The 7,751-nt window shown below is 40.4% G+C and overlaps 1 long non-coding RNA gene across 3 annotated transcripts; it reads right to left on the minus strand.

Moving 5' to 3' along the window:
• Window positions 1-213: 213 nt before the first annotated feature.
• Window positions 214-3,738, minus strand: LOC111897747 (uncharacterized). Of its 3 annotated transcripts, none has more exons than XR_002852369.3 (5): window positions 3,359-3,738; window positions 2,589-2,781; window positions 2,052-2,513; window positions 1,311-1,404; window positions 214-1,201 (listed from the first exon to the last, which is right to left on the minus strand). It is a non-coding gene; the product is annotated as an uncharacterized LOC111897747 (long non-coding RNA). The 3 variants fall into 3 exon arrangements; XR_002852370.3 differs by having other exon boundaries at window positions 214-487; window positions 1,150-1,201; window positions 1,311-2,513; XR_002852368.3 differs by having other exon boundaries at window positions 1,311-2,513.
• Window positions 3,739-7,751: the final 4,013 nt, after the last annotated feature.

Here is a 7,751-nt window from a genome sequence, read left to right on the forward strand (position 1 = left end):
TTCGTTAAATTTGATTTTTTATATTTATGTTCAACTCCATTAACCCTTGCAAACTTGGATTAAATTTGGTGACATGGTTTGATTGTAATATATGTTGTTATATGGTATATAATATGTTCTTTTATCAAAGTCTTATACTACAAACTAGATGCGTTCCCCGACGTTGCGGGGGTTTAAAGGTGTTTCTTTTGTGTGCAACTATAGTACATCACGTTAATTGGTAACCACAATAAAATATATTGCTATTCTCTGCAATTCGCCCATTTGCAAACACAGTAAAAAAATGAATGTAAATTGGTATTTTGATGATCAAAATCACAGAAAACGAAACATTAAAATGAAAGTACATTGCTTTATTTTGTTTACTATATGCCAAAATCCACCACCTGTTGAAATTGCTGAAACAGTTTTTCTTTTAGCTGATATGTGTTATCCCATCCTGATGGAAGTCCTTCATCTTCATAATCTTTTTGTTCCATGTTTAAATCTGCGGTGCGACACATTAGTTTTTCCAAACTACGAAACATCTGAAACTTACCATGACAGATTATGGGGTCATAACTTTACTACAAAAAATGATGGAAAAATAAAGGATGTAAGGGGGTGTTTGAACTCAATTGGTTTACCCATAACCCGTCCGCCAAATCGGATCAAATAAAAATGGGGTTTTTAAATATCGACACCCTGCACTCTTTTTTAACAGTTTTTTGGTAGCACCTAGTAGTTCTTATTGTAGTTAATTTGTGGTTTTATTTATTATACAATCTTCAAATCCAAAACTTATGCAAGAAAATATTCAGTTTTCCTTCAGGTAGGGTTACCCGCGTAATAAAAAAATAAATGAAACTTCAACACAATAATTGGAGACGGAAAGATCAATAGAATAAGTAAAGAAAGAAAGAAAGTTACAATTGCATGTTCTGTGAAATTTTTCTGTAACATAACATGTATGAGTAAAAAGAGTCCTATTTTATCAAAAAAGATAGAAAACTATATGAAAGTGATTCCCTTTTATCTCGTGGACATTAAATTCGACAGTTGAGAGAATTTAAGGTGATAAGGTAGTGGAATGATCAAAGTAAAGTGATTTTGTAGGTGTTCTTTCAGGCGATGTACTAAAGTGTGTTACAGTTAATTACATAAGCAAACCTGTTAGTTACTTTCTCATATTTCATCACTCTACTACTCTATGTATGTGTACCTATGCAGAAAAAGCAAAAAATGCATTGTAATGAATTTGTTAGTTAGATAAGATACATAAAGAAATTATACAATAAAAAGTAGAAGCTACATCAGCAAATTATAAATACCTTGCTTACATAAGATACATCTTCCTGTAATCCACTAATGTTGCAGCCTGTTTTCACATTTGAAGCTTTTTGGTTAACCTGGGTGTCTACAATTCTATAACGGGGCATGGTAAGGGAAATTAAGTTAGTCAAGAAAGTTAAACGATGATGTGCTCCTAAATGGTATGATGAGCACATTCATAGGTTCTAAACAAAGCATTAAGGACCTATATAAATGAATGATTCATTAAAACAATTATATCCATCCATTATAGAACCGAACTTATAATGGGAAAATGTAGCTGCTATAGGTTTTAAGTTCCATAATATTTCCATTCTTAAGATATATTTATTAATGCATTACTATTATTGCATCGGGTCCTGAATGATTAAAATAAAAAGCCTTCAACTACATTGAGAAATTGCAGCTAACACTAAATGATCACAAAATACTAAATTACCCTTGGAACAAAATCTTTATTGATCTTTATTCTAAAATGGATAACATAGTGAAAAAGTGAAAGTCAACTCTTCCAGAAGTAACAATCTGAAGTGTCAACATAAAATGCATACAAACATTTGTACATGGTTAATAATTAGGAAATTAGCCCCCAAAAAAAAGTTTCCACATGATAAGTTGTTGCTTATTTATGCCAAATCCCAAGAACCACATGTCATGATTAAATCTTAAGGGCAAAATAGTCATTTAGTCTTATGTACACAATTTATTCAGTATAAGAATAAAAAGAAAGTAGGTCTTACTTGTAGAGTATTAACTCGATCTGCCTTCTTAAGAAGAACTCGAATCTTATCATCTTGACCACGTACAGACCAAATATGTAGAAGGAAATAAAATAAGACAGTTGACTCAAATAATAGAAATCGATAACCTTACCTTGAAGAAAACAAAAGAAGAATGGATGTTTTAAATGAAAAAACTACCCTTGATGAAAGGCATAGACAAAAGTAAAAGAAAAAGGAAGTCACTCAACCTAGTAGATATTTTAAAAGACAAAACTACCATTGATGAAAATCATAGACAAAATACATACCGCAATGTTCCAAAATAATAGTAGTATTCCTTCTTCCTTAATGATAAAATCATAAATAGTTAAAGAATATCTTAAAAAAGATGTCATTACCACCTGTTTCAAGGTCCGAGATAAATTTTTTTGCTTGGAACTACAACGAATATCTTAGGAAAAGTGAAAAGCCCGAAAAAAGCTGCAAAAGAAATCCCAAATTCAGCAACATTTCCATCAGAACAGAAGGAAGTTGGTTCACGGCTATGAAAGGTACCTGTTTCGTCATCATCAATGTCTGAACCTTTATTATGAAGACTTAAAGCCTTTTTTTATGATTTCCTTGATGATTTTGAATGTAAGAAATCACAAAGCTAACCCAAATTGGACATTTTTCAAATGGTTATGAAGCTTCCACATTGTTGCCAAAACAAATAGCAGTGTTGTCATGTATCAGATGACACCCAGACCTGATTGAACCAAAACAAAAAGTAAAAGCTGAAGTGAGAATCAATTGCGGAGCTACAGGTTGGTAGAATCTCTAATTGAAGATAGAAATTTTGTATGAAAATACTTGTGAACGAAAATCAAACGGAAAACAATGTAAACGATTAACAAATAAAATTGTTAAATAAATTGTGAATTTAGAAGCCATGGTGCTGAAGATGCGAACATATTGTTAGATTCTGATACTGAAATTCGAAAGGGAACCAAGTCAGTTCAGAAATTGTAAGTAAATCAGGTTTTCATACCCATGGGGCTGTAAAACAAAAGATTGAAAATTGACCTTGTGGTTCCACTGTAGTTGATTGAACGACACAACTTTCCATCTACTAAATGTAGCATTTGGATCGATTATGGAACTTTTTTTTTGGCAATACAGGTTTCAAGAATCTCTAACTAAAGATAGAATCTGGAATCTTGAGATCGATTGTTCCAAGGGTGTGAAGGAACCAAATCAATTCAGAAATTGTAATGAAATTAACTTCAATTCCATTTCCGCACCTATAATTAAAGTCCGAAACAATAAATGGAATAAAACATTACCGTAACTGAACTGAAATCCAACAAAATTCTTCAGCGCTTCCAGTCAGAAAACCTTCAAACAAACGAAGGTAAAGGGTCGGTCGATCCGCCATGAGACCGGGTCCCGAAGCTTGAGAGCTTGTCGATCGAAGACCAAACGAACCTTAGGAGTAGATAGAAGGAGGGGCATGGTAGAAGGAGAAGAAAACAGTCGGTGATTTGAAGCAGTGGAAGCGGTAACAAATGAAGGCGGTGGATGCATCAATGGATCGATTTAAAGAAACCCGGTGGGTACTTCGAAAAAGGGACACATACGGTGGAACTGTGTAAGACTTTTATTGGAGAAGCAAACGGTGGAGAATCAGAAGCGGACACGTACGCCTACTCAAGCAACGGTGAGGAAGCAAAAGAAACCCAACAACAATATAAATAATGACTTAAAATGACCCGATGCACAGAAGAGACAAAATTGTAAGGACATGTATTAAAAGAAGGACCAATTTTGCTAAAACTGGTGGATGTTCATGTAGCTAAGAACAGAGAAATTTAATATATTGTATAATAAGCTATATGATTTGATTCTAATACTAAAAGTATCGATGTACCATATTATGTATGTAGGTTATCACAAAGTGCTAATTAAGGGAGAGTTTGAAAATGGTATTTTTCTAGGATTTATTTTGATAATCCATAAATTATGTTTTTAATATTTATCTGTAACTTCATAGTTGTACAAAATCAAATTCTAGTTTGTGGAATCTATTTAAATCCTTACTATTTTTTTTTTTATCAAAGTAGTGTATTTTCAAAAGATATTTATTAAAATGATGTGGTTTTAAATATATTTAACATCTAGGTTAAATTTTATACCAAATCAAAATTAGACTCAGCTTCCTTAGACCTGCTTATCACGTAAAGTTGCAAAGTTTACGTGCATGCAAGGCTCCAATGACTCAAAAAGCCCAAACTATGCTTGAAATGAGGTTTTACACTTAGGGAGGGGATCAAACTTGCCAAAGCTAAGAACTTTATGGTCCTTCAATCCATAGAGAGTTCAGATCTGAAGTTACAACTTCAGATCTTAGCTCATACTCCAGGAAATGAATTTATAACCCAACCAAGAACCCTAATCTCCAACCAAGGAGGTCTAGAACAAAAATAGAAAGGATGATAACAGCTTGATACCGTCCCAATAGATGACAACTGGAGTAGATTCGGATCTTCCCCAAGCTCCTTGCTTCAAACCACTTGCTTCACAAGCTCTTTTCACCAAAATCCTCTTCCAAGGCTTCAAACACACAATGAGCACACACACACACACACACGTATTAGGGTTTGTTAAGAGTCTGCAAAGAGGCTGAAAGAGGTTTATGTTCCTTTAAATAGGGTGCACAACCCCGAGATTTAGGGTTTCAGCTGCCAGCTCCTACTCGCCGAGTCCCAATATGGACTCGTCGAGTAGGTTACTTAACCCGCGATCCTTCCCACTGCTACTCGACGAGTAGATCAACCAACTCGTCGAGTAGGGCTTAACCCAAAACTCATATTTAGACAATACTTGGGAATCGATGCGTTACAACTCTCCCCCACTTGATCTAGACTTCGCCCTCGAAGTCCGCCGGAATAAACAATGTTGGGTAATGCTCGCGCATCTCTGCCTCCGGCTCCCATGTCCACTCAGATCCCTTCCGATGTTCCCACTGTACCTTTACCAAAGGTATTTCCTTGTTCCGCAAAATCTTCTTTTTCTTTTCTAAGATGGGTACAGGTCTTTCCACGTAGTTCAGGCTCTCATCGACCTGTATATCATCCAGTGATACTACCGCATCCTGGTCTGTGATGCACTTTTGTAACTGTGAAACATGGAATGTGTTATGAATCCGGCTGAGCTCTTCCGGAAGCTCAAGCCTATATGCCACCTTGCCAATCTTGGCAATGATCTTGAATGGCCCAATATATCGAGGGCCCAATTTTCCCCTCTTCCTGAAGCGGATCACACCCTTCCAGGGCGAGACCTTCAGAAGTACCATGTCACCTATCTGAAATTCCAACTCAGATCAGCGTCTGTCGGTGTAACTTTTCTGCCGACTTTGAGCTGTTTGCAGTCTCTGCCTGATCTGCTGAATCTTCTCGGTAGTCTGCAAAACCACCTCCATCCGGCCCATTACCCTGTGACCCACCTCGCCCCAACAAACCGGGGTGCGGCACCTCCACTAGTACAACAGCTCGAATGGCAGGGCGCCAAGACTAGAATGATAGTTGTTGTTGTAGGCGAACTCAGCAAGCAGTAGGTGAGAATCCTAACTCCCACCGAAGTCGATGACATATGCCCTCAACATGTCCTCGAGGGTCTGAATAGTCTGCTTGCTCTGGTTGTCTGTCTGCGGGTGGAATGTTGTGTTGAAGTGCAATCGCGTGTCCAGCTCCTCATGAAACTTCTGCCAGAAACGAGAGGTAAACCTGACATCCCGATCTAAGACAATGGAAATGGGAATCCCATGGCGAGATACAATTTCGCGAACATACACTTCGGCTAACTTCTCGGCCGATGAACTCTCCCGTATGGACAAGAAATGGGCACTCTTGGTCAATCGGTCCACGATGACCCAAATGACATCAAACCCCTTTGTCGTCCTTGGCCGTTTTGTGATAAAGTCCATCGTGATCTGTTCCTATTTCCACATGGGAATCTCTAGGGGCTACAGCTTTCCGTGTGGCCTCTGATGTTTGGCCTTGACCATCCTGCAGGTCAAGCACCTCTCGACGTACCAAGCGATCTCGCGCTTCATACCCGGCCACCAATAGTTCTAACTCAAATCCCGGTACATCTTGGTGGCCCCCGGGTGAATGTAGAAGTGCTACTTATGAGGCTCCTCCATAACCATCTGCCTAATCCCGCAAGACATCGCAACCCAAACCCGACTGTATCTGGTCAGTAATCCCCGACTGTCCTGCACGAACCTGGCATTTTCACCCTTGATCCTCTCCTGCTTCAAATTCTTCGGTCGCATGCCCTCCATCTGGGCATCTCTGATCAAGCTCACAAGCGGGGAATCCACAACTATTTTCATACATACTGCGGGGGTGGAAGACCCAGCCGACTTGCGGCTCAAAGCATCCGCTACCACATTTGCTTTACCAGGGTGGTAAAGGATCTCGCAATCGTAGTCCTTGAATACATCCAGCCACCTGCGTTGCCTCATGTTCAGGTTCGGCTGATCCATGATGTGTCTCAAGCTCTTGTGGTCCGTGTAAATGGTACAGCGGACCCCATAAAGGTAATGTCTCCATATCTTGAGAGCGAACACCACCGCCCCAGCTCCAAATCGTGCGTAGGGTATCGTGTCTCGTGTGGTTTCAGCTACCGCGATGCGTAGGCTATCACTCGTCCTCTCTGCATGAGGACCGCCCCTAACCTTGTGATGGATGCATCACAGAACACCACAAAATCCTCAACTCCCTTCGGGAGTGTTAGGACTGGCATCTCACACAGACGATGGCAGAGGGTCTCAAACGATCCCTGCTGCTCGGGACCCCACCGGAAATCCACCCCTTTTTCTCGTGAGACGAGTGAGGGGTACTGCAATCTTGGAGAAATCCCGTATGAATCTCCAGTAGTATCCTGCCAAGCCCAAAAAGCTCCTAATATCCGAGGGGGATTTCAGAACCTCCCACTGCATAACCGCCTCGATCTTGGACGGATCGACCAAAATCCCTTCTTGGTTAACGAGATGTCCAAGGAACTGGACCTCTCGTAACCAAAACTCACACTTCGAGAACTTGGCGTACAGTCGTTCCCGCCTCAGGACCCCCAACAACTCTCGCAGATGCTCCTCATGCTGTTCTCGGGTCTTGGAATACACCAAGATATCATCTATAAATACTATGACCGAGTGGTCAAGCATCGGTCTGCAGACCCGATTCATCAGGTCTATAAACACTGCTGGCGCGTTGGTGAGCCCAAACGGCATCACCACGAACTCGTAACTTCCGTAACGAGTTCGAAACGTGGTCTTCTTCACGTCCTCCTCCCTGACCCTAACTTGGTGGTACCTGGACCTCAAATCTATCTTGGAAAACCAAGATGCGCCCTGCAGCTGATCGAAGAGGTCGTCTATCCTTGGGAGTGGGTAATGGTTCTTCACCGTTAGCTTGTTCAACTCCCAGTAATCAATGCACATCCGGTGTGAACCGTCCTTCTTCCGGATGAAAAGAATCGGCGGTCCCCATGGAGAACTGCTAGGTCGAATGAACTGCTTGCCCAACAATTCATGTAGCTGCGACAACAGCTCCTGCATCTCAGGTGGCGCCAATTGGTACGCCGCCTTAGCGTTAGGGGCCGCACCTGGCACTAGGTCGATCCTAAACTCGACCTGCCTCTTTGGAGGTATCCCTGGCAACTCCTCCGGAAACA

Source organism: Lactuca sativa, chromosome 6 (genome assembly GCF_002870075.4).
Source record: "Lactuca sativa cultivar Salinas chromosome 6, Lsat_Salinas_v11, whole genome shotgun sequence".
Lineage (NCBI taxonomy): Eukaryota > Viridiplantae > Streptophyta > Magnoliopsida > Asterales > Asteraceae > Lactuca > Lactuca sativa.